The following is a 26,976-nucleotide window of genomic DNA, read 5'->3' as shown; positions in this document are numbered from 1 at the left end:
CAAAAGTTATCGTTCAGGGCAAATCTGACTAGCCCCTAGAGCGCTAGTTTACCTGGCCTCTGGCCTGCTCCTGGGGAGACCTCCTCTTCTGTTACTTTTTCCTCATAGTACCTAAAACTCCAGTGTCCCTGCTGGGATGGGATTTAGTATCTCAATTAAAAGCTCAAATTCTCCTCCCCCCAGGCAGCTATCTCTGCTGCCCCCTCCTTCAGGAACAAACAGATTCCACAGTGTGGACTGATGAGATGAGTGTAGGGTGAGCCAGGATGGCCCGCCCTATTCAAATAAAACTCAAAAATCCCTCACAGTTTCCACACCTAAAACAATATCCCCTCAAGCCTGAGGGCCTTATGCCTATTTCTTAAAACAATAAGGGCTACTAATTAGTTGTTCCAGCCCCTATAATAAATTTAAAATTCTTATAAAGGTTAATTTTAAAATACAAGTTACAAAGTAAACAACTGGAAAGGATATAGATAGGTAATAAATGTATTTTTTGAGAAGTTAAAGGAAAAAGGAATGGTTTTTTGGATGAGAAGGGATTTTGTATAGAAGGGTTTGTCCTAAAGATTGTTTCAAATAGTAAGGATAAGGACAAACCATCGAAGGGTTTAGTATGTTGTATGAAGGTCTGAGTAAGTTTGAGAAGTGTATAATAAAGCTTCGGTGTGTCATAAAGTTAAAGTTGAATATAATTTAAGAGTTGCCTAAAAGATTTTTAGGGTCATGTCAAACTAAAATCAAATCCTCTATGTCTATGAAATAACAAGGTTATCTTAATACTGTTCTGCTCTGAGTAACATCTACCAAAAACCATTACAAAGATTTTATCAAAGAAATTATTTGTGTTTTCTGCTGATCTTGTCAAGCTTTAAGTACTACTAAATCAGAGCTCATTTACATATTTGCTTATGTGTCTTAAATGACCACCTTGTAACAGTGTTATGTTATACTTTATCTAAATATGGTACAAACATTTAAAAGGTTAAAAGTGTCAATTTATATAAAATAATGAGCTAAAGCTCTCTTTTATCCAAGAGTGTTACATTTAAATCCTGACAGCCCCTGCCTCCCACAGGTCACCTACCTAGGTGTGGCCTTAAAAGGACAGACTCACTCCCTGAGTCATAAATGCATCAACCCAATCTTCCATTTCCCAACCCCCATACCTTAAGACAGCTTACAGCTTTCCTGGCAGTTATAGGATTTTGCAGAATTTAGATTCCTAGGTATGCAGTCCCTGAGCAGACACCTTTTTATGCTCCTCCTAATATTCCTATTTGGGTCTCAGATAATGTATGGCCACCCATTTCTCTTAGAAAAACTTGCCTCCAACAGACTCTGCTCCTCTGGCTGACTACCTGCCTTCTCAGGGAACTTCTCAGAGAGCATGCAAACCAGATCCTGCCCCACCCTATAACAATTTCTGTTAAACCAGGGCATCTTGTTCTCCAAAAAGGATCTTCTACCCTCTCCATTGGGAGGGTATAGGTTTTGGTTCTTACTGCACCCTTAAACTTCTGTTTCCCAGGGTCACGGTCCTGCCTCAAGTCTAGCTGGAATTCTCCTTCTCTCCCAACCTCCAATCACCATGAACCATAACATCCTAACCAATCAGATCATGCCGAGTCTCACTGAGGGGTATTTAAGCCCCTGCCTCTCTCTCTCTCTTTCTCTCTCTCTCTTTCTCTTTCTCTCGGCTCTCTCCCTCTCCCACCCAGCAATAAAGAATCTCCTCTTGGCCAGATCACTCCTCTCCGTGTGGTCACTTTTGGGGCCTACACTGCCTTTTACTAAATGAAGAATGTTGCTTTTATGTGAATCAGTCGGAAATAGTCAGAGACATGGCTCAACAATTACAGGACAGGGTCACATGTAGAAGACAAGAATTAGCAAATTCCTGGAACAAATGGATCAGGATCTGGAATTGGGCTTCATGGCTACTTCCCTTGGCTGGTCCTATTAGCCCTCATACTCCACCCCTACATTCTCAATGCCATATCTCACTTCATTAGCTTGTGAATGGAGGCAATAAAGTTACATCTCTTGGTGACCCAATACAGACCCTTGGGACAGGAGGAACCTGGTACAGTCCCAGGAACCTAGGGTCGATGCTTGTCCACAAGAAGGAAAAGCATTGAAAGGGGGGAATGAACAAGAAGATCACCTCAAATCAGGTTATGGGGCATAAGAAATTGCTAGTTAAGCCATAAAATTAGTCCAGGGCCAAGATAAAAGGCCCCATGTGGAGATAACCACCCATTCCTGCCTTTCTTTGTCTTCTTCTACAAACAGACTTCCCACTATAGGTACCCTGCTGCCCATTCCCACCTTTCTTTGTCTCCTTCTGTAATAAGACTTTCTGAAACAGGCCCTCCTGCTGCTCCAACCTAAACAACACGGGGTCCCTAACCCCAGTGTGAGCCCACTTACTAGCAACCAACACATTCCTATAACCTGATCCCCTGTACTGCCCTTTAAGAATCCTATGATTTCACTGCTAGGGGCCCAGAATTTTGAGTACAAGCCCATCTGGGACTGGCAGTGTAAAATAAAATAAAATAAATATCTGAGTTCTCCTACTTCTCTGAGTGTCACTTGGTTTCTCATCTGACAATGTTTCCATAAGAATAGTTGGTAACACATGCCTTCAAGCTCATCTTTTTCCTTTTGCCTGAAGTTTGCTTTGCCCTTTTCCTACAACTTCATTTGGGCTTTCTTCTATTCATCCTTCAAAATTAACTTCATATGTCACCTCCTCAGAAACTGTTCCCTATTATCACCATACTTGTTTACTCTATGCATTCCGTAACATCCCAGGCTTATGATCATACTTGAACATTTCTTTGTAATCATTCATTTCTCCATTTATCTGCTTTTATTTGAATACAAGGAATGTAGTGTCTTTTGTCACTATATTCAGGGACAAGTGCTGAATAAATGAATGAATAATAAATCATTCAGTAGATCCTCTTGTGAAATTGTTTCTGGCTAGCTATCCTTTTCTCTCAAACTATCTCATCACTAAAATATTCCAATTAATCAAATGGTATAATTAATTACTTTCTAGATGTTGGAAGTTATAAGATGATGTTCCTTGCAAATATCTTCTAATGATAGAGATATTATCTATCTACTCCTTACCCTTTACCAAAGCAATAAATAGTGTAACCACTAAATCAGTCATAGAAATATGTAAAAATACAGTACAAATTTGTAAAATAAATTACAAGTGCCATCACATGTAAGAAACTTATCTAAGAATAAAACTTCTTACCACTCAGAGTACCTTATCTTTTTCCCCACCTTTAAGTATATCAATATGAAGTTATGGTTCAAGAAGTCAAAGTCATGTCTAGTTTTATGTGTCCCTGAGATCAAGCTTAATCCATATTGCAGTAGGTATAAAACAATGAAATCCTGAAAATTGCTGTAGCCAAGATGGAATATTTAATATTGTTAGATAGGAAGTGCTATGCATTCAAGCTTCAGCCATTACAATTTAGATCCAAACTAGAAGTTAGTTTCTCTACCAGCATAAGCAGAATTTAAAACATTGTTTCCACCTTCACAGTGTGGACAAAGGCAACTGTCCAGAAAATACAGAACATTCACAAGAGAGAAAAATAGAAGGCTAAAGGGCTAAAAAACGTGAAAAATTATTCACAATGTAATAAATAATGCACAGCAAGCATTTCAGAGATAATCCAGGGATCTTTAGGAATAAAATTAATAAACACTCTGAACTCAAAATTATTTTTGAGCAAGTATTTAATCAGAGGTTGAAATACAGGGCTCTGTTATAGAATGCCCCCAGGGCAGAGAAGCACAGGGCAAAAATAGCTCCAGGCACTCTAACAAGGATCAGAAGAACTTGGACAACTCTAAAAATAAAGAAATGTGGATCAGATAAGAACATAAAAATGTTCTTACCATCAAGTGGCTAAAGCCTTAAAAGATTTCTTGTGCAGAGATATTACATATTGGTTCAGAGCAGTACCTCTTATATTTCATATTATGGTGTATATCCATATGCTTAAACAGTCAGTAAATTGTCATTTCATAGTGTCTGTTTAGTAATCCCCTGATAACATGTATGCTGTCTCCATGAAGTTCTTTGTTAAACTCTGCAGTATTCTTTTTGGGAGTTATCTTAGACAGGACAACATCACTTGATAATCTCAATCAAGGTCCTGGTGCACATAGCAGCATACCCTACACAAAAAATGGTCTTAATGGTTTTACCAGACTGAGTCTGTTAGCCCTTTCTCAAAAGGGTCAATGACACTCAAGCCACAGTGTAAATAGATGAAAAAAAAAATACTGAGAGGCAAAAATAACCTTTTCCAATACTTATACTACGAAGGGCTTCTTTTTATTCACATGCACTACAATTGTTTGGCAGAGATTTTGAAAAGTCTGTAGGACAAAGAAGAAGAGAAAAATGGTAAATGTCTTGGAACTATAGCTGATAAAAGAAATAGGTTGTCATCTCTGTGACAGTAATATGGAACTTCTCAGAGAAGATATTTGTTTTTAATTCCAAACCATTCAAGTGACTCCAGGCCTTTGTACAAAACCATAATAAGCATCTTATGCAATCATGTTTTCCTTTCATACCCTATTAGCACCATCTAAGGGAAGGAAATAAGATTCATCTAAAGGTGTTATAACAATCTGTACACAATTGTGAGTTCCTTTCAATATGTTGCGACAGATGAGGCACAACACATCTCAGTTCTATCCAACCTCATTTTCAGGAAAATGGTTGTGAAATTAAACATGACAGGGGGAAAGGAAAAAATAAAAGGCAGATAATTACTAAGCAGCTCTTATATTTCTGTGTTTACAGAAAAGTGAAGAGAAGTAGAAAGCAGAGTATCTCACTGACTGTGAAACTCTATTCTGAACTGTAAAGCATTCAGACAAAAAGGAGGGGGTATAGGGGGGATCCTAGAAGGTTCTTTCTTTTGTATCTTATTTCAATGGTTCCAATCTTCAATATATTACTGTTTCCTCACCAGTGTATATATACAATGAAACATGTACCACAGACCTCATACATGAATAGTGATGCCTTAAGTTTCCTCCATTTGTCCAGAGATAATATGGGATATATTATGCATGTATATGTATATGTATTTTCATACATTTGACCCAACTCATCTTCTCATAGTAGATGGCCTCATCTTTTAAATACCAAATATTTTCTTCTAACCTCTTCTCAAATATTAATATTCTTGGCATAGTTGTCTAAAATTCCTTAAAATGTCCATGTACCAACAAAGTATTGTATCATCTTGATGGATGATCACTCTCTTAGGCAATTTTCTCTCTATTCTTTGATCTCTGTTATTGTCAATCTTGTTTACCTAGTCAAAATTGGACACCTTTAAAACAGCTTTGACTCCTCCCTTTCATCCATCTTCTATACAGTTATCCATTGAACCCTAATAACGACTGTTTCAACATGCTTTCCTTTCCATATATATTCCTCCTGCTCCATTTCCACTGCCAATATTATGCATCTAGTGTCCACAGCATTATCAGATTATTAAAATAATTTTCTACATGCTTTTTTACTTTGTGGAAGGGATTACTTAGTCCAACTTGAACCTCCCTAATTTTTTTCAAATAATAAGTCTGAACCTCAAAAAGAATAATGGCCCAAGGTCTCAAAGATAATAATAACCAGACTGAAAGAAGTTACATTTTCTAACTTTCAGTCAAGATCTTCATCATTACACCATGCTTTTCTGGCACCACCTATGCTGCAGAACGTCCTGTATGATACTGTGTAAATAAAACATCTTAGACTTCCATTTTCATCAAATTATTCTGATTTTGAAAATCGTTTGTGCTACCCTACTTCTATTTTGTTTAGTGTTGAAATAATGGAACAAACTCACCTTTTCTAAAAATTATTTTCTGTGAACTCTTACTTTCAATGTCTTGGCTCTACTCAATGACTAATAAGAATCACATAATTATTGGCAATAAAAAGAAGATGGTGATATTTTGAGATGAAAGAAAATTTCCATGGTAGTCCTTACATTATGCTTTCACATAAGCCTGACCCTATTTCAGGTTCACTTCCAGCCTGACTTATTTTAGGTTCACTTCCATTAGAATGATTAGTCTTCTATAGGATGCTAATTCCCAAGAAGGTAATGAGAATAATTTGTAAGTTTTAAGTCTGTATGTAAGGACTTTAACATCCAAAGGCCGAGAGAGAAAAGTCTTGGGGATATGCATACCATTAGAAAAAATGGCAATATAATGTCTTTGCAAAATCATTATTATCTACTTAAATAACAGAATATTTCAATTAATAAAAGACAAGTAAATGAGGAAAGCTCTCATAGAATATGCTAGCAAGCAGTAAGATAAATGCTCTGAAACACATAGCCCTAACCCAGCCAAGAAGCCTTTGAGTAGGAGTGTGGGGAAGAAGTACAGTGAGTCCAAAGAAATATAAGGAATAAAGGAAAGTTAGAAAAGGTGACCAGGAATAGGAGTGAAGGGGCAAGTAGGAAGTTTTAAATCTAAAAGGCCTATAGTATATGCCTACTAACTTCTCAAACAAATGAATACCTGCAAAGAAGAGCAGAAGCAGTTAATGTGTGTGGAATACTTAACATTTTAAAGAACACTTTAATATCAAATATCACATTTTTATCATAATTCTGAGGTAGTATTTGTTATTTATTATTAATGGGAGAAAAACTGAGGTTCTGAGAAGTTTGAAAAATCCCATCTAGAATTTGAACTTTATGTTAGCTATTGAAATATGTTTGAAGATCCATTAGTGTGAGTTAGTCATATTCCTGACTTAATAGTATATGAAAGAAAATTAAATTTAAAAATAATTTGATTTAAAAATCATATATCATCTTCTAATTCAAAACAAATATCATTTGGTTTGAACAACAATACTGGCATGCGACTCACAGTTATTACTTGTTCCTGAAATAAGTGACATTGCTCAGATGATTGTTCTCATAATTAATATTGGCTGTGGGCAAGTTCCATTTTCTTGGATTATGAATACATTTTACTCCATATTATCTTCTTCCACTATAATTTAGGTCTATTCTTTTGTGTTGTATAATAGCATTGTTATTTCTTCTGCTATGATTGTGAAAATTTGTAATATAATTAAGAATCTTAACAAACATCCAGCACTGAGAAATACAAGTTATCTGGCAACAATGAAAATAAATTAAATTAATTTTTATTATGCTAAGGATTGGAAGAGTCAAATTCAAATTTACAAAGAAAATGCTCCATGGATTGTAAATGCAAGTGATTTAGAAAGAAATGAAGACAGGGCTTGGACTTATTTTTCCCTTTACCACAGCTCTTCTCTTGCAATTCTGGTGTTCAACTCAGCCTGGGATTTAGTGACACTAAGGAACTGGAAAAATTAGACCAAGTCCTGGAAGTCTAGTCTTATTCCACATCCCCACAGTACTTGAAATAGTGAGATTTAAAGGCAAAGGAGTTAGAATTTCAGTGGAACTTATTACCCTGAAGACCAAAGTATAAATCTGTTACAAAAGGGCTTAGATAAATTCATGAATGAAAGGTGTGTAGAGGGAAAAGGGAAACCAAAGAAGAAAGATTACAATTTTAGACTTTAAATTGGGAAGGGATCTCAGGAGAGCATCTGTTCCAGCTTTTTGCTGGAACAGCTAAAAATAATCTCTACTTTGCCTATGAAGCAACTGAAATGTAGAGTCACTTGCCCAAACTACACAACCCATCAACATGAAAGAGACATATAAATAAGTATTCTTACCTCATGGGCAACATACGTTCCACTGCACTGCCATATTGCTTCCCACTCATTGTATTCCAAACTGTGTACTGATACTGGGCTGACTTATCCAAAGTTTACACTCATGGGGATGTTCATTGAGCCCTTTATGAGGTGATCAATGTATTCATGTACTATGGTGGTCAAAAATAACTGGAGAAGTGTTTTTCACAATTACCTATTTTAACTAATTCTATTTGATCTACATTCTAAATATCATTTGTTTTGACACATACCATTTCATCTTAAAAAGTGAATTCCTGGTATAAATAAAAGGCTTCCATAATCCATATGATGCTCCAACATTTCTGCATCCCAGGCTTTAAATTCAATCTGGATAGTTCAGTTTGAATTAGCAAAGAAAAAAATGCACTAACAGTGCCTAAATACAAAGTATTTTGCTTTATGTATATTTCATGAAGGCAGTGTGGTAGAAATAATCAAGAATCATGGAGTTTGAAGTTAATACTTTTAATTTAACCTAATCTGTGATTTTTGGGCAAGTCATTTCACATTTCTGAAGATCTGTTTCTTTAAATGAAAGTATGAAGTAATTGTAATATTTAGCTATTTCCAGGATGCAAATATGCCTCATAAACCATGAGGTACTATACTGTTAAATAAGATAATAATACCCAAAACATTCTAAGCAACTACCTGCATCTCCATTTACCAACTAAGAGTTGCCACAAATAATTATATAGGGTTGATTTTTAATACAAAAAATGAATCTTGCTTTCTGAAAACTTACCCTTTGGCATTCAATATTCTCCAGGCATTTCCAAGTGCTAACAGTCAGCTCTTGAGGTCACTATGCATGCCTTTCTCAATTACCCACTCCCCATGGGATTCCTCATTCCTCTCATTTATGAACCTTGCTATTTTATGCCCCTTCTCCAGGACTTTTCTCTAAACATTCCAAGGGTGATATAAAAATATTTTACAAAGGTGTCTGGGTTGCTAATGGCTAATAAGGTGTACACATACCATTTGTAGATGTGTCTTCATTATGCCAGGATTCTTATGAAGAGGATACTTTATATTGAAGCAATGAGTCAGATAAGAGGTATTTCAGATACTAAGGCAAACCTGCTTGAAATTATCTTCAAGCTAAGAATATATTGTGGTTTCTTATAGTATAGCCAAAAAGTATGCCTTGGGTAAAGACCATTCCTGTAAAGATTTCTGTCTGCTATGCAACACTATGGTCATCAAAGAATGTCACCCGACTGTTGACCATAGCATGAGTCATTTGAAAATGAGTATTGAGGATATACCTGGTCATCACTGTTTTGTCTTTGCTTCAAGTTTAAATAGAGGAGGAAGAATTGGGAACAGAGGAAGAAATATGCATAATTATTAAATAAAAGGTCACAGGCTGTGATCACAAGTGGTCTAGCAGCTCATTTTCTGAGGATTGGTCAGGCTTGGACTTGTTACAATAACAGTCATTGCTGCCTGGTAGGTGATTTTTGTGTCCTGTCCTCCCTGAATTCCAAGATGGCTACAAAATGACTGCAGGAGAGAATGGCTTGGAAAAAGAACACAGGTACAAAATGGAGGGTAGTATTCCAAACTTTTACCCATCTTTCAGTTAACTTGTGGGTCATGTAAGGATTCAGTGCTCTTCAACAAAAGCAACTTTTAAGGTTCTATCACAAATTGACATATTAATAAATATATATACATATATGCATATAAAATTGCTTATACATAAATTATATAACAATAGTATTTATGGAGTATAGTGTGATAATGCAATAAATGTATACAATATAATGATTAAGAGAGTTAAGAGAGTGTTATCAACATATTTGACTCCTTAATCATTTGTCATTTCTTTGTAGTAGGAAGCTTTGAAGTCCACTTTTCCAGTTCTTTAATCTTGGAAATTCTCTTTTCTTTCCAGTTCAAGATGATTATCATTATTTTTTTAATTTATGGACTTCTAATACATCTATTATGCACTCCATTAGACAAAAGTTTCAATATAAGCCTTTGTATGAAATGTGCTCTGTGTGAGGCTGAAGGCCTTTTGAATCTCTGAAAGACTCTGTGAAGCACCATTGTATTTAAAGTCCTAATGAAGTATTTTATGGCCTCAGCTTTGGCTTCTTTTTCACTGAGAACCTATTTTCTGGATTTATTTTTTGTCTTCAAGCCTTTACTCACTTTGAGAATTTTATATTTACTTGGAAATGAGTCTTGGTTTTATCATTGAGTATACTAACTTCTGGCTATTTTATATTTCCTCTAGATTCTTCTTGAGAACTGAACATCTCTTTCTTTAGCTCCTCTCTTCCTATGCTGCATGATATGCAACTAAAAAATACAGCTGATATCATCAACACTCTTCATGGAAATCCTTGTATGATCCATAAATTCAGGTATATATATCTGAACTCTCTGGATAGATATAGATAGATAGATACATAGATAGATGCATAGATTTATAGAAATATATTTATTTCCAAGGTGATTTTGTTAAATTATCTACCACTGTATACAAAATGTCTCCTTCCTCTACCTTCTAATAACATTTTCCTGCTCTTCCTTAAGCATTCACTAACAGTCTTCTTGACACAAAACAGAGATTCTCCTAATAGTCTCCTCAAGGTATTTTCTAGCATCCATCTGGCCTCAAACCATGCAAGGTGCTTGTTAGGTCCCAGTCCATGAGGCCAGCGCACAAGGTGTGCATTATTAAACAGAAAACAAAGAATTGAAGCAGAAGCAAAGTTGTATTCATTTCCCAAGGGAGGAAGGGGACTAATACTAAGAGCCATTGGCCCAGAATGAAGATAGAGCTGGGGTTTATAAGCATTTGAGATGTAGAAATAATATACTTTTGACCTGTTGATGTGGGTTTTTGTTGTTGTTTGGTTTTTGGTTTAGCTACTCCAGGAAGTGCCTTGGAGTGGTCAGATTCTCAGTGTTGTGCCAAGATGATTGTTTCTTAGCTTGTACAATCTTTTCTATGACATCATGAGGTCAAGTACATTGTTGTCAAGATGCAACTTCTGCTTAAGTAAAGAAAAGACAGTTTGTGCAAAACGAAGTAAAACAGCCTTCTTGCCAGACAGGATGAAATCCTTTATAAAATACAGTAAGTTAGGTTAATTTGAGTTTGAACCTTACATTTCACCTCTCAGACTTAGGGGGATCAATTCTTTGGGACCAATTCTTTGGGATCTTACCCAGAGTGACCCATATTCTAGGGAAGTTAAGGGAGGAAGGTCCATCTTCTATAATTATTTTCCTACTAAATAGGGTTGTAGAGTTGTCCCTGATGGGTAAGGGATGGAATTGGACAGCTTGAAAGGCTAGGTGGTTTTAAGATTATATAGGCTCTTTATTAATTGAGTCATACAGTTTTGAAGAAAAGTGATTAAGAAACAGATGATGCAGGGTCCAAAAATGGGAAGATACACAATGGCAGTTGAAGGTCCAAAGAAGGAAGTTGCCAATTAAACCAGGACTACTTGTTTAGTTTCCAATTAAACCAATTTTATTCATATCAGAGACTTTTATTTACTGGTGCATTTTTATAGCTCATCTAAGTTAGTTTGTTCAATTTTAGACCAATTTACATAAAAGTAAGATTTTTCTTTCATCATGGCACACATGCCTCCATGTATTGCACTTAGGAGATCAAGCGCTCTTTTGTTTTGGAGGCTGACCCCTGCTGGGGAGTCTAATTGTATGGGTCCTTGGAATAGTCAGACTTGGTGGCTGGGTAGTCAAGTAATGGGAGAGAAGCAACCTTAAGCTAGATAAAATAATCTAAGAAGACAGATCCAAAGGTTTTGAGGCTGTGAAAGTGGCTAACATAACCTGGAAGGGACCTTTACAGGGTGGTTGGAGATGTTTTGCTTGTTCAGAAAGGTCTATTAGAATAACACAATATCCAGGTGGTAAAGTAGGTGTTTTAAGAGTTGAAGGAGAGTTCGATCAGTATATTTTCTAGGAAGTTAGTGGGTTAATTTATTGGCAGGTAAATAAGAACCTAAGGGAGGAGTGTCCCAAGGAAGTTAGGATACAAGGAGATAGGGATGCCTGAACATGGTTTAAAGGAACTAAGGAGAAAAGGAGATTTATGCAGTGATGTGAAGTCAAAGAGTAAGAGGGAGGAGCTCCATCCAACTTTGGTGGGGTTCCAAAGAGTTTAGTGAGTTGTCTCTTGAGAAAAGAATGTAACCTTTTTTCTTTTCTCAGAGGACAGAGGTTGTCAAGTACAGTGGAGTTAATAAGTAATCCCCAAAGCTTGTGCCACCTGCTGAATAACTTAAGTCTAACCCATTGTCACTCTATAAACAGGAAGCCCAAAACTAGGAACAATAGATTGTAATAAGATGATAAATAAGAAATAATATATAATAATAGTAAGTAATAAGACAATAAATAAGTATAATAAGTAATAATTTATTTATAAGTTATTTATAAATTTATTTATAAGTAATAAGTATAACAAGTAATAAAACAATAAATAAGAAACAAAAATAAGAAACTTTGAGCCTCTCAGATGCAGTGTGGAAAGCCTCCATCCAATGAATGAAGGTATCAATCATGGTTAAAAGAGAAAATGTTATATTTATATATAACCGAATTTTATTCAGCCACCAAGAAAATGAAATTTTGTCATTTGCAGGTAAATGGGTGGGACTGGAGAACATCATCTTAAGTGAAGTTTTCCAGGTTCAGAAGGCCAAAAAACACGTTTTCTCTCATATGTGGAATATAGACATAATACAAATACAGAGATATGAAAAACAGTTCACGCTAAGGGGAGGTCACATATGAGAGAGGGAAGGTAAAAGAAGGAAGTTACGAAGGTGAATATGATTAATGTACTCTCTATATTGGTGAAACCACTCTGGAAAAAATTTGGAAGTTTTTAAAAAATCTAAGCATAGATCTGCCATTTGATCCAGCAATCCCACTCCTGGGGATATATTCAAAGGAATGCGACACAGGTTACTCCAAAGGCACTTGCACACCCGTGTTTATTGCAGCACTATTCACAATAGCCAAGCTATGGAAACAGCCAAGATGCCCCACTACTGATGAATGGATTAAGAAAATGTGGTATCTATACACAGTGGAATACTACTCAGCCATGAAGAAGAATAAAATCTTATCATTTGCAGGTAAATGGATGGAACTGGAGAACATGATCCTGAGCAAGGTTAGCCAGGCCCAGAAGACAAAAACCAAAAATCATATGTTCTCCCTCATATGCAGACTTTAGATCAAGGGCAAACGCAACAAAGAGATTGGACTTTGGTCACATGATGAGGTGAGAGCACACAAGGGAGGTATGAGGATAGGCAAGAAACCCCCAAAAAAGCAAGATAGTATTTGATGTCCTCAATGCAAAGGAACTAATGCAGAAACTTTAAAGTGACAGAGGCCAGTAGGAGAAGGAGGCCAGGAACTAGAGAAAAAGTTAGCTTGAGAAGAATTAATTTAGAATGTAACACATATGTACAGGAAAGCAATGGGAGTAAACTCCCTGTATAGCTATCCTTATCTCAACTAGCGAAAACCCTTGGTCCTTCCTATTATTGCTTATAATCTCTCTTCAACAAAATTAGAGATAAGGGCAAAATAGTTTCTGCCTGGTAGCAAGGGGGTAGGAGGGGAGAGAGTGGGACAGGGGGGAAAGAGAGGGGGTGGGAGGAAAGGGAAAGAAATGACCCAAACATTGTATGCACATATGAATAAAAGAAATTTTAAAAAAAGGAAAGACAATAGCGAGAAATAAGGTAGATGAGTACTTACTGATTGATCTTCACTTTCAGATAGGGAGCCCATGCATGCCTTTTGTTTTGTTTGCTTCACCACCAAGCACCACATGTGGGTGCACCCAGTCTGGTCAAGATATAGTCAGCACAAGACAGCATAGTAGTGATAAAGAAGAGTGGAACAGAAGCACAGCCAGTGGAATGATATACTCAAAGTGCTGTAAGAAAACACCTGCCAACATAGAATTAAACATAAAAAAAGAATGAATATAGAATTTTTAAACCTGTTGAAGCCACCATAAAAAGAGGAATAAGGTAAAAGAAGAAAAATAGAGGACATGAACCAATTCGGGTTATATTATATTATATTATATTATATTATATTACATTATATTATGTTATATGATATTAATGAAATGTCACAAGGAAACTCCCTGTGTAACTATCTTAAACAAACAAAAATGTTAATTTTTTTCCTATTTACAAAATCGGAGAACAGGAGGGCTGAACAGGTCCTGCCTGGGGCAGTTGGTACCAGTAGGAGGGAGAGGGTGTAGGAGAGTGAATATAGTGCAAATACTGTGTACATATGTATGAAAATAGAAAAATGAGACCTATTGAAACTATTCCAGGAATGGAGGGAGGAGAGATAAAGAAGAATGATGAAGGGGGTGAATTCAAGTATGATATATTTGCTATATTGTAAGAACCTTTGTAAATGCCACACATGGAAGCATGTGTATAAAGTCTAATTGTCAATCCTGGTATGCTAAGTGGCCCCTACAGTGGATAACTAACACTCAGGTTAGTAGCTATACAGCTTGTATAACTTGCAGTATAAGGAAGGAATGTCATATGGGAAGATCCTTGAAAAATAAGGTGGCCCCTTTCTTTCCAGATGACAGCAAGGGAATGTAGGACATAATATGCATATTTTGAAAGTCAGCATAAATATTTAGCATCTATGATTGTCCTTAATGTAAGTCTCTGGTGAGGGACTACAGTTTTACCTTTTGGGACCAGGTATTGTGCATTAAGGTAGAACTTGTTGAAGAATGAAAGATGGCAGAGATGTAGTGTCTGGTGTGGAGGAGACTAGGAAGGCAATTAAGTTGGGAGGAAATTTAGAGGTCAGGGATATATAGGTGCCTAGTTTAGAAATAATGTTCCTACCAAGAAAAGGGGTTGGACAATTGGGGATAACTAGAATGACTGAGTAAAGACTTGATCTCCCAGGGCACAAGTTAATAAGGAGGTTTGGAGAGCCTTAAGAGGCTGTTTTTGTACTTCAATTATGTTGGTAAATGATGTGGAGAGAGTATAAATTCACAGAGCAGAGTACGCAGCTCCAGTCAGTATCAATTAGATTAATTTACTTACCTGCTATAGACAATTACCAGAGGCTTGGCCATGGTAAAGTCTGGAGCCTGATTCAACATTGAAACCCACCAGTCTGTGTTCAGAAGTCCCAGGAGTGATGAGCCAACTAGAGGTGCTTCAATTAATAAGCTGCTGGATTCCTGGGGAGCTTTGTTCCTCTCCTTCTTTAAGGAAGGGACAATCCCTCTTCCAGTATCCCTCTTGTTTGCATTGGGGACAAGGTCCTGGAGGTGGTTGCTTTGTAGAGCATTGCTTGCTCTGGTGGCCAAGTTGCTTACAGTTGAAGCAGCTTCCATCATTGGGACCATTGCCAGAGGTATTAGATTATCTGGCCAGCCTAGGGTAAGTCTGCCCTCTAATGGAATTGCCAGTAGCACCAGCCATCAGCTGGATAGACTCCATCTGCTTCTTCCTTTTATGTTTATTTTATTTTAGTTTCTCTTTCTTCCTCATCCCTACTGTTAAAAATTTTAAAGCCACATGAACCAATTCTAAAATGGTGGTGTCTGGTCCATTACAAGTTTTTGGAATTTGTGTTGAATATCAGGGGCCAACTGGGAGATGAAACTTATGGCCAGAACAGATTTTACTTTTAAAATTAAGGTCTGAATTAGTGAAACTGTGAGGGTTATCAAATAACTGAGAAAAGAACAGGGCAGGATTTTCCTCTGCACTCTAGTTTATCTGTCTTACTTTGTTAAAATTAACAGGTTTGATGGTGGTTCTTTTTTATTACCTCTATGAAACATGTCAACATGTGATCTCAAGCTCAGTGATAAGGGAATTGTGCCATCTGGAAGACCTGGTAGTCTCAGTTGGGGGTCTTTATTAAGCACTACATTGGCTCTGGAGGTGTATTTATTGGTCTGGTTGCAATTTAAGTCATTCATATATTCTATAGCTGCTGTTTGAATATGATTTCTTTTGTCTCCCTTTAGGCTTGCTGTTAGAATGACATGAACACCTTGCCAAGTCAAGTTTTGAGTAAGGGTGAGATATTCAAATTCCTTAGTAGAACCAGGAAGGTCCTGAGAGAAACTGTCCAATTTGTTTTCAATTATTTGACAAATCAGACATGGAAAAAGAAACATGAACTCTGAAAGTTTCCTCCATTCCTGGCACATTTTTAAGAGGTTGGAGAAAAGGGAGGTTTATTTGGGGTCTAAAGGGGTACCTAGATCTTAAGATCCCACAGGAACAGAAGGAGAGGAGGGTCTGGGAAAGGACAGAGGAGAAGGTGGGAAAGGGATGTCCTTGGGGTTAGGTGATGGAGGACCTTGAGAGGATGAAGTCCCAGAAGAGGGGTCAGTATTAGTAGGGGTACCCTGGTCTCTAAAGGATTAAAGAAGATAATGTACAGGAGAGGAAGGGGAAGATGAAGATGAGAAAGAAAGAGAAATTCTGAGGGACCTGAGGAGGATGTTGATAGGCCAGGGGAGCATCAAGAAGGAGATTATCTGCAGATTCAGAAGTAGTAGGGCGAGAATGAAGAGTCAGAAGAAGCATGTGACAGGTGGATCAAAGGTCCAGGTCTTGAGAGAAGTGCAAAAGGCATGGGCATAAGGAACCTCCAATTATTTGTTTAAGTAGTAACAATAGATATCAAGCTGCAGAATACTATTAAAATTAAGAGAACCATTTTTAGGCCAAACCTCTTGGACAAGCAAATTATATTGTGGCCAGGCAATATTACAGTAGATTAAGGTCTTTTGTTTTAGTTAGGCCCATCTGCTTCCAGTTTCTGAGGAGACAGTAAAAAGGGGAGTTTTGGAGTAGGGCTGATTTGGGTATTGCCAATAATAACAACTAGAAGGAAGCAGAGGGAATGAGATTTGGGAGAAGATCTTTCAGTTCAGAGTTCAGAGGAAGTGTTCCCCCTCAAAACAACTCAGAGTAACTTCTCAGATTATGATGCCCTTAAAGTTGCTGAGAAAGAGTTCTGAATTAAGAGATCTGACAGGTGGGTGTCCCCACCTTGAACAGATTTCACCTAAAGAATCATGACAGACTCGAGGTTGGGGATTTTAAGTTAAGAAAACTGCTACCAATCTTTTAGAGGTTTGTCCTTTAATGGAATCAGTAGAATGGTGAGGGGAGCATTTCACCCCATATGAGCCACCAGATATGTTAGGTCCCAATCCATGAAGCCAGTGTGAGGGATGTGAAAGATTTCATAGAAAAGCATCAATTGAACCAGAAGTAAAATTGTATTCACTTTCCAAGGGGCTGAGACTAAGAGATATTGGCCCAGATTGAGGTTAGAGCTAGGGTTTATAAGCATTTGAGATGTAGAAGGAATATACTTTGGCATTTTTTGTTTTGGTTTGGTTTTGTGTGTGTGTTTTGGTTTGGTTTGGGTTTAGCTGCTCCAAGAAGCCGCCGGGGTGGTCAGTTTCTCAATATTTTGTCAAGGAGGTTGTGTGTTATCTTCTACAATCTTTTCTATGACATCATGAGGTCAAATACTTTGTCAACAAAATGCAAGTGGAACTCTGCTTGAGTTCAGAAAAGCAGTTGCTACAAAACAAGGTAAAACAGTCTTTCTGCCAGACAAAATGGAGTCCTTTACAAAATGGAGTAGGTTAGGCTAATTTGAGTTGGGGCCTTACAGTGCTTTTGATTTTATGGCAGTTCCTAGTACTAGTTAGCAAAATCTCTTTCAGCTACTATTGCTCCATAACATACTGTTTTTAAAAAGTTACTGAAAACAATAGCCATTTTATTATACCCCATCCTATACCAAAAATTCAGAAAAAGTGGTCTGGACAGTTCTACTGGGGTTATTCAGTGGTACTAAGCTGGTGGAGATGACAGGTTTGAGGTGTCCAAGACAAATTCATTGACATATCAGTTGATAGCAGAGAATTTCTGTGGTATATCCAGCATAGCAGTTTTATAGCAGTTGAACTTCTTACAAGGTAGCTGCCTTGCCCCAGAATATTTGAAGAGAAGCAGGTGGAGCTGTGTTGCTTTGAAAATTCAGTCTGAAGGCTAGGTGTAGTTTCACACTCCTGTAATTCCAATACTCAGAATGCTAAGGCAGAAGGGTCACAGTTCTAGGCCAGCTTCAGGTACATACATAGTAAGATTTTGATTCAAAGCAATTTTAGCCTCAGAGGCCATATAGCATAGCTTTCATCATATTCTATTGCTCAAAGCAGTCACAGGTTGTTAACCCATATTCAATGGAAAGAAAGCTAGATTTTATCTTTCAGTGTAACAATGTAAAAGAATCTGTGGTTATGCTTTAAAGTCACTGTACTATAAAATCCATCTCACTCCTTCCAGATTGGCAAATGTGATAACAATAATAGCTACTCTATATTGAAAATATTTTATGTTCTAGGCACTAGCCTAAGTATTTTATATGTATAATTTCATTTAACCTACAGAAAAATCCTACAAGGCAGAAACTATTGTTATCTTAGTTCAGTGAGGAAACTTAAATACAAAGAGGTTGAGTGGCTCATCCAAGATTTCACAGTATATACATGATAATGTTAATTAACAAGATATACATAGATATACTGAGACCAATCTATTATAGCATATACTTTAACTCATGTAATTACATGCCCAGAAGAGAACATTTATAAACAATGTTCTTATAAATTACATCAAAATATAAATGTATCAGGGGAGAAAATTTAATATATTTTTCTCATAACCAAAGCAATATTCCTTTATTGTAAAAAACAAGAAAATGAAGACAAAAAGAAAATAAATAGTACCCATAGTGAAGGAAAGAAATATAATGAATCATTATTTTGTATGCTTCAGGACAACAGAGGTTGGAGAAGAATATAGGGATAGTCTAATTATCAATAATCTTATTTCTTTTGTTTATAATAAGACTTGAAATATTAATAGAATATTAACAAATATTAATAATAAAATCTAAGTTTATACAAAGCTGATAAAGTTTTAACTTCTAAAATTTTCTAAAACTTAAATTCTCCAATAACCCCAATGCCAGAGAATAGCACTTCAAATAGCTTGTCATATATCTATTCAATAACTATAGACTGAACACACACACACACTATATGCTGTTTGTAACCTGTGTTAGTCACTTATCCATATGTATGAACACCTTCTTCCACGAATTTTCAAGACTTCTCAGTTATAAACAATGCTTAGATATACTTTTTTCAACTAAATCTGTCTAAATAATTAGAATTATTTGATTAGCATAAATTCCTCAAAGTATAATCACATTGGAAAAGATTATGTAAATTTTCAAAGCTTTTATATCATATTCAAGCAAACTATAATGCAAATAAACTTGTGTGTATGTGTATGTGTGTGCAAGACAGAGATTGAGAGAGAGAGAGAGAGAAGAGAAAGAGAGAGAGAATCTTCCCCTTAAATTTGCCTGTTTTATCTTTTGGAGGACTCAAAATATTCACGTGAGACTGCTTCAAGTTAGGTAGCTGCAGTGCTGGCCTCTGACTCTCATGAAGAGTTTCCCCATGGGAAATGCAAGCCCTGAAGAAAAGAACCCTTAATAAAACAAAACCCCAAAGCTATGTGTCCAGATCCACTAGCTTGTCCTAAAATAATTGGCTCATTAACTAGCCAGCCTGGTTTAGTCCTATTATCAAAGACAAATATGAGAATAGGCTGTGGGCTTGCATACTCTCACTACGTACCAATTACTCTTTGGATACAATACTATCAGTACAGTGTACTTTGATATCAGGAAAACTTTAAGTGGGCTTTTGGCCTGAAACTGTGATCTATGTACACACAGACAGGGAAGTGAGACAGGACACGATCAAGGAAGGTAACACTGAGAGGACAGCATAAAAAAGAGAGAGCAGCTAAAACTTACTAAGGACAGGTCAAAGGTTTAGCTTTTCTGGTTACATCTGTGCAGTTTTGGAGTTCATTTACATGGGTTTTGAAAGAAAGGGTCATTGGTGATACAAATGGGCACAAATTCTATGCTTTGGGAGACAAGTGCCATGAAGAAATCACCTGTGTGAGACTGCAGCATCTTCTACCACCCATTCTCCACAGGCACTCACCCTGGCCACCTTGACCTCCAAAGGCAGAACTGGAAAAATGTTGACATGGAAATTATACTAAAACTGGCCTGCCTAATTAAAGAAATCTTCCTTTGTCAGCCACAGAGATTGTACTATGAGGCACATGTGAGACAGTAAACAGAAAGAAGGCCAGTGGGCAATCATTCTAGTGCTTGCTTAAAAGACATGCTCAAATATAAATGGAATGAATTGATTAAATGTGAATTGTTCTTATTCCCATCAAGGCAGACAAAGACTTAAGGAAGAATTTAAAAAACAAAGTAACAAAGCTTTACCTCTCCTTTTCTGCAAATATGTCTCTGTTGAATATATACTGTTTCATAAAACTAGTAAGTAGCACAGTTCAAAGAGAAATATTGCTCTTCAGACACTGATTATAGTGCTCTTTTCACCACACTGTTTAGGTTCTCTAAATATTTATAAATCAACTCAGCTTCCAGGGTACCCTATAGGGAACAATTGGAAAGTTCTTTATTTACTTATTTTGTTTAGTTTTGGGTCCTTTTCCCTCATTTATTAAAGTCACCTTTAATTTTTTCACACACATACTTGAGTTAAAAGTCTAAAGTCAAATATTGTCTATACATCATCTCACTGAAGAAAGCAAGGAACCTTAGGCTCCTTTAATTACACTCATACTTTTTCTGTTTTACATGTTAATTTATCCATTTTAAGGCATATATTGTTTAACATTTGTGGGAAAAAGCATAAACTTTGATGCTAGGTAAGATTGAATTTAAATTCCAGTTAAATAAAATGTGGTACATCCATGCTATGGAATACTAAATATCCGTTGCAAATTATAATATAGATATTTCCTAGAATTGTATGACTTGACTTGAATGAGCATATATAGTATATTGTGGGATTAAAGGAAGATATCACAGCAGTACACATAGTATGTTATAATTTGTATAGTAAATAAGTATATGAGTATTACATATTTTCAGAAAAATGAAAGAACAGATATTAAAATATGAAAAGCGTTCAGTTCTGAACAATGGGAGTATAGGTGGTATTGATTTTCCTATTGCATGTCTGTTTTGTATTTTTGTAGGGGGAGGATTCTGATTTACTTGCATAATTGTTCATAATTTTTAAATTGTTAAAATTACCAAAACTTTTCTTACTATAAAAGAAATCTGATTTCTACTCAGAGGGTTGCGTCAGAAATTATTATTCTCAAGTTTCCTATCTGAATATTAGGAAATATTAGATGAGAATTTTAGACCCAGAAGTCTTAACTGAAGGTAGTCACTTCCAAGATAGATAAGATATTCCTCAGATCTCAAATTAATTGCTTATCTAACAAATATGATATCAACATATGTATGTTGAGGTTCTCTTTTGCTTAACCTTAGTTTGTGTATTGTTTTGTCACTTATTAAAAATTATTGCTAGGATATAAGCTCAATTATATCTATCTTATATTTATATGTCATTTCTATCATGTTTTCTGTATTACCACCTCCATCATCCTATTTTTTCTGCATATTCCCACGTCTGACACCTCTGTGTTTCATCATTCCATTATCTCTCCACCATTCCATAGAATTGGCAAAAAGACCAATTTATTTTGTGGGTGTGAGTATACTTTTATATGGTTGGCTTTGTCTAGTCTCTGGCCTTCAAGATGTAGAATGAGAGTCACTGTCACTAATGTCTGATAATTAGGGTAGTGCTAGACTCGTACTTCCTGTAGTTACTTAGGGACACCCATTCCCACCTCCTATTATGTACCTTTCTAGGTTACAGATTTCCCCACATGCCCCAAGTGGCTCCAGTGTCTCTCAGCAATACAATGACATTTTCCAGTAGGCATTGTGCTCCCAGTTTCATAAGCAGTCCCAAAGCACATTGTTTGTCTCACTCTGAACTCCAGACAAAGCAGACTTCTACATTAATACAGAGAATAATGGAGTTCTTCATGGTCTGTCTTTCTCTGCCCATGGTTTCTTCAATCTCTTTCTAAATATGTCTCTCTTAGTTTGATTCTGTTGGGATTTATTTTTCTTTTTTTATTTAGTCTGTGACTGTGCAAGTGTGTTTTTCCTCTTTGTTTCTGTCTTTCCCTTATGCTCAATATCTTAGACTCTGTCTCAAAGAATGAAGGTGTATTTCTAGGAGTCAAGTCTCTGAAAAATTGAGCTCCTATAGTGTTGAGAGACTGACTGATTTCATTCCTTCACCTTAGTATTCATAGTGCCATACATTTCTCTTGTCCAGAACCCTGTTTGCACACAGTGGGAAAGTTTGTTCCCTGATGCAAGGTGCACTGAGGACATGTGTCTTTAGTTATTTCACAACTGCAGCCTCCAACACCCTTACTTCAGCTGAAAGCAAAGCCTAGACACAACATTAACATCAACAATTCTCTATGTAATCCAAATGGATACTCGCAGCTATGAAATCATCAACATAAATACACATTATCCTCTCTCCAGATAAAACATCTTAGCTTCTAAAAAGGTCAGAAAAGTCTGTCTCTAAAAGCAGAAACACAACAGTGCCCTTTAAAGAGCTCCTCTTAATAAATGCCCCACATCTTTTTGTTTCAAAGAAGCAATAAGTGATTGCAGAAATGGGCATTTAGAAAGATACAGGCATTGGGTTTGGATTTTGAACCATTGTCATAAACAGAATGATTTTGCATAGAAAAAGCAACAGGAAAAGTTATGCATTTTGTATATAAGCAAGGAATTGCTTTTAAATGATGGTAATTAAAGAAAATAACTTTTTAAAATAAAATTATTGACAATGACAACCACCACCAAGGCATCTGCCTCACCAGGTTTATGTAAAGAAAAAATAAGAATGTATGTTATGCTGCTAATTCAGTGAAATATAATAAAAATAGGAAACATTGTTATACAGACCAAAAGTTATATATCCTTGGGTGCCTACTATGTACCATGCAGTGTTAGATATTTTACATGCTCCATCTAATTTAGTTATCAGTCTCCTTAAAAGATAGCAAATGTTGTCATCTGTTCTAGAGATAAGGATACTTATTAGGCTCAGAGAAATTAAGTAGCTTGGTTAACACCACACTTTAATAAGTTGCATGATTGTCTCACATATGGATATGAAAACAAAATCTTTAAATTGCATCTCAGTCACAAATAGATAGAAAGCAAACCGTGAATGAGAAAGAGTGCTGCTCATATTTCTTTCTTCTTTCTCTTTCTGTCACTTCCACAAATTAGGACTCACTTCCCAATTTCTGGAAACCTTCCCCCTTGCAGCATTTACTTGGTCTGACTGTATCTACTCCAAATGCAAAAGAACCCACCTAATTTGCTGCTTTATCTCAGCATCCACAACCGCTAACCTTTCTTTTTCACATAGCCAATTGAAGATTGCTTAACAAACATCATCTCTCAGTATCGATTGTACGTAGTCATTATGAGCCTGGTGAGCCTAAGAAGAATAAGTTGGTTTTAGGAAAATAAGCCTCATTTTGCAAAGACTTGATCATTTTGTTCTAGCTAAGGTTACCTTTTGCTGTAACCTTGACTCTTACAAACAAACAAACAAAAAAACCAGGCAAACATAACTACTAATTCCAGCTACAAGATTTTGAAAACAATATTCCTCTTCCTCGTGTAAAATGTAATTTCCTCTTTCACTTCAAGCATTTTACCTCACTCAATAATTCATTAAAATGTATCTCCTGTTTTTACTTTTTTATTAGTGTATATTAATTGTACAAATAAATGGTTTTGTTGTGATATTTCCATACATTCTGGTCATGTTCACCCCCTGTATTTTTCTTTCATATTTCCTTCCATCCTCCCCGTTTACCTTTTCTCCTTTCACATTCCCAGTATTCCCCCTTTACTTTCTTTTTTTAATTCACTTATTCATATGTGCATAAATTGTTTGGGTCATTCTCCCCGCCTCCTGTCCCCCACCCTTTCCCTTTCCCTCCACGCCTCTCGCTTCCAGGCAGAATCTGTTCTGTCCTTATCTCTAATTTTGTTGAAGAGAAGATATAAGCAATAATAAGAAAGACAAAGCATTTTTGCTACTTGAGATATGGATACCTATACAGAGAGATTCCTAGTATTGCTTCTATGCACAAGTATATTACATCCTGAATTGATTCATCACTACCTGACTTCTTCACTACTTCCCAGTCACCGTCCCATACTGACCTCTGTTGTTTTAAGGTTACTGTATTAGCTCCTCTGCAGTGGGGACATCAAACACTTTCAAGTTTTGGGTTTCCTACCTATCCCCATTCCTCTCATATGTGCTCTCCCCTTAGCATGTGACCCAATCCAACAACATTACTGCATTTGCCCTAGCTCTAAAGTCCACATATGAGGGAGAACATGTAATTTTTGGTCTTCTGAGCCAGGCTAACCTCGCTTAGGATGATATTCTCCAGTTTCATCCATTTACTTGTGAATGATAAGAATTCATTCTTCATGGCTGAATAAAATTCCATTGTGTATAAATATCACATTTCCTTGATCCATTCATCAGTAGTGGGGCATATTGGCTGTTTCCATAATTTGGTTATTGTGAATAGCACTGCAATAAACATGGGTGTGCAGGTGCCTCTGGAATAACGTGAGTCGCATTCCTTTGGGTATATCCCTAGGAGTGGGACTGCTGGATCATATGGCAGATCTATGATTAGTTTTTTAAGAAACCTCCATATTGTTGTTCAGAGTGGATGCACTAGCTTGCATTCCCACCAGCGGTGAATAAGGGTTCCTTTCTCCACACATCCTTGCCAACACATATTGTCGGTGGTGGGTTTTTTGTTGTTGTTGTTTATTTATTTTTTTGTTCATTTATTCACATGTGCATACATTGTTTGCATCATTTCTCCACCCTGCTCCCCTACTCCACCCTTCCCCCCTTCCCCCCTCAGTTTCAGGCAGGTCCCGTTCTGCCCTTATCACTGATTTTGTTGAAAAGACATATGCAGAATAAGAAAGACAAAGTATTTTTGCTAGTTGAGTTAAGGATAGCTATACAGAAAGATTCCTACTATTGCTTTCATGTACCCATGTGTGATGAGCCATGTTGATTCAACTCTAACTGATCTTTACATTGGTTCCTGATCCCCTGCTCATGATAACCTGTCATTTTAAGGTTTCTGTTTTGGTTCCTCTGGAGTGGGGACATCAAACGCTTTCATGTTTTGGGTTTTCTACCTATTCCTATATCCCCTGTATGTGCTCTCCCCTTTTCTTGTGATCCAAGTCCAACCACATTGCTGCATTTGCCCTAGATCTAAAGTCCGCATATGAGGGAGAACATACAATTTTTGGTCTTCTGAGCTTGGCTGACCTTGCTCAGAATGATGTTCTCCAGTTCCATCCATATATCTGCAAATGATAAGATTTCATTTTTCTTCATGGCTGAATAAAATTCTATTGTGCATAAGTACCACATTTTCTTGATCCATTCATCAGTAGTGGGGCATCTTGGTTGTTTCCATAACTTGGCTATTGTGAATAGTGCTGCAGTAAACATGGGTGTGCAGGTGCCTTTGGAGTAACCTGTGTAGCATTCCTTTGGGTATATCCCCAGGAGTGGGATTGCTGGATCATATGGCAGGTCTATGTTTAGATTTTTAAGAAAAGTCTCCAAATTTTTTTCCAGCATGGTTGCACCAACTTGCATTCCCACCAGCAGTGGATTAGGGTTCCTTTTTCCCCACATCCTCACCAACACTTGTTGTTGGTGGTGTTTTGGATGATGGCTATTCTAAAGGGGGTGAGGTGGAATCTTAGTGTGGTTTTGATTTGCGTTTCCTTTATGGCTAGAGATAGTAAGAATTTTTTCATGTGTTTTTTGGCCATTTGAATTTCTTCTTTTGAAAAAGTTTTATTTAGTTTATTTGCCCACTTCTTTATTGGTTCATTGACTTTGGGAGAGTTTTGTTTTTTGAGTTCTCTGTATATTCTGGTTATCAGTCCTTTTTTGATGTATAGCTGGCAAATATTTTCTCCCACTCTGTGGGTGGTCTCTTCAGTTTAGAGATGATTTCTTTTGTTGTGCAGAAGCTTTTTAATTTTATTTAGCCCTATTTGTTGCTGAGTTGCTGGGGTTCTATTGAGGAAGTCCTTGCCTATACGTGTTACTTCCAGAGTATTTCCTTCTCTTTCCTGTACTAACTTCAGAGTTTCAGGTCTGGTATTAAGGTCCTTGATCCATTTTGAGTTAATAATAGTAGAGGGTGATAAACATGGATCTAGTTTCAGTTTTTTGCAGGAAGATAACCACTTTTCCCAACAACATTTGTTGAAGAGGCTGTCTTTTCTCCATCGTATGTTTTTGGCACCTTTGTCAAAAATAAGGTGGGCATGTGTGGATTTATATCCGGGTTCTCTATTCTGTTTCACTGATCTTCATGTCTGATTTTATACCAGTACCGTATGTTTTTATTGCTCTTGCTTTGTAATATAGTTTGAGGTTGGGTATTGTGATACTTCCAACATTGCTCTTTTTGCTGAGTATTGCCTTGGCTATTCATGGTCTCTTATATTTCCAAATGAACTTTAGAGTAGATTTCTCAATCTCTGTGATGAATGTTATTGGAATTTTGATGGGAATTGCATTAAACATGTAGATTACTTTTGGTAGTATAGCCATTTTTACTATGTTGATTCTACCAATCCATGAGCACGGAAGATCTTTCCACCTTCTGTAGTCTTCCTCGATCTCTTTCTTCAGGAGTTTGTAGTTCTCCTTGTAGAGGTCATTCACATCCTTTGTTAAGTTTACTCCAAGGTATTTGATTTTTTTAAGGCTATTGTAAATGGAATTGTTTCCATATATTCCTTCTCAATTTGTTCATTGTGGTGTATAGAAAAGCTAATGATATTTGTAAGTTGATTTTGTATACTGCCACCTTGCTGTAGCTGTTTATAGTGTCTGGGAGTTTTTGAGTAGAGTTTTTTGGGTCTTTAAAATATGGGATCATGTTGTCTGCCAATAGGGATATTTTGACAGTTTTTTT

This window comes from Castor canadensis, chromosome X (assembly GCF_047511655.1).
Source record: "Castor canadensis chromosome X, mCasCan1.hap1v2, whole genome shotgun sequence".
Classification (NCBI taxonomy): domain Eukaryota; kingdom Metazoa; phylum Chordata; class Mammalia; order Rodentia; family Castoridae; genus Castor; species Castor canadensis.
The sequence above is the reverse complement of the archived record's forward strand: the minus strand, read 5'-3'. Positions refer to the sequence as shown.